This window comes from Bison bison, unplaced genomic scaffold, assembly GCF_000754665.1.
Source record: "Bison bison bison isolate TAMUID 2011002044 unplaced genomic scaffold, Bison_UMD1.0 scf7180017585128, whole genome shotgun sequence".
In the NCBI taxonomy this organism is placed as follows: Eukaryota; Metazoa; Chordata; class Mammalia; order Artiodactyla; family Bovidae; genus Bison; species Bison bison.
Window position 1 is genome coordinate 1 of NW_011429014.1, and position 613 is coordinate 613.

At 65.9% G+C, this 613-nt stretch overlaps 1 non-coding gene across 1 annotated transcript; it reads right to left on the reverse strand.

Annotated features, from left to right (window-relative positions):
* Positions 1–295: 295 nt before the first annotated feature.
* TRNAE-CUC lies at positions 296–367 on the reverse strand. Its single transcript has one exon. It is a non-coding gene; the product is annotated as a tRNA-Glu (tRNA).
* Positions 368–613: the final 246 nt, after the last annotated feature.

The following is a 613-nucleotide window of genomic DNA, read 5'->3' on the forward strand; positions in this document are numbered from 1 at the left end:
ACGGCAGCCCACCAGGCTCCCCCGTCCCTGGGATTCTCCAGGCAAGAACACTGGAGTGGCTTGCCATTTCCTTCTGCAATGCATGCAAGTGAAAAGTGAAAGTGAAGTCGCTCGGTCCTATGGGACTTTTAGCGACCCCATGGTCTGCAGCCTCCCAGGCTCCTCGGTCCATGGAGTTTTCCAGACAAGAGGACTGGAGTGGGTTGCCATTGCGTAGGCTAAAAGGGTAAAGGTGGGAGGGTCGCCGGCGAGGACCCCGGCAGGTGGCAGGCCTCCGGAGAGGAAGAAGAAAGGCTTCCCTGACCGGGAATCGAACCCGGGCCGCGGCGGTGAGAGCGCCGAATCCTAACCACTAGACCACCAGGGAGCGTCGGGGCAGAGCCCTCGCCTGCTCCCGCTGAACCCGGCCCTCCATGCCACCCGCCCGCGCCACCTTGCCGCCCACACCCGGCCTTTGCAAGTCCAGCCGCCCGCCGGCCCCGTCACGTCCTCCTGCCTTGGCGTCGCCGTCTTGCTTTCAGCCCCCTCAAAACACTGCGCGCGCCGCCGGCTTCTCGCACACACCCCAAAAGCCGCGGGCCAGCGGCTGGCCTCCCCGCTCCCCGCTCCCAGC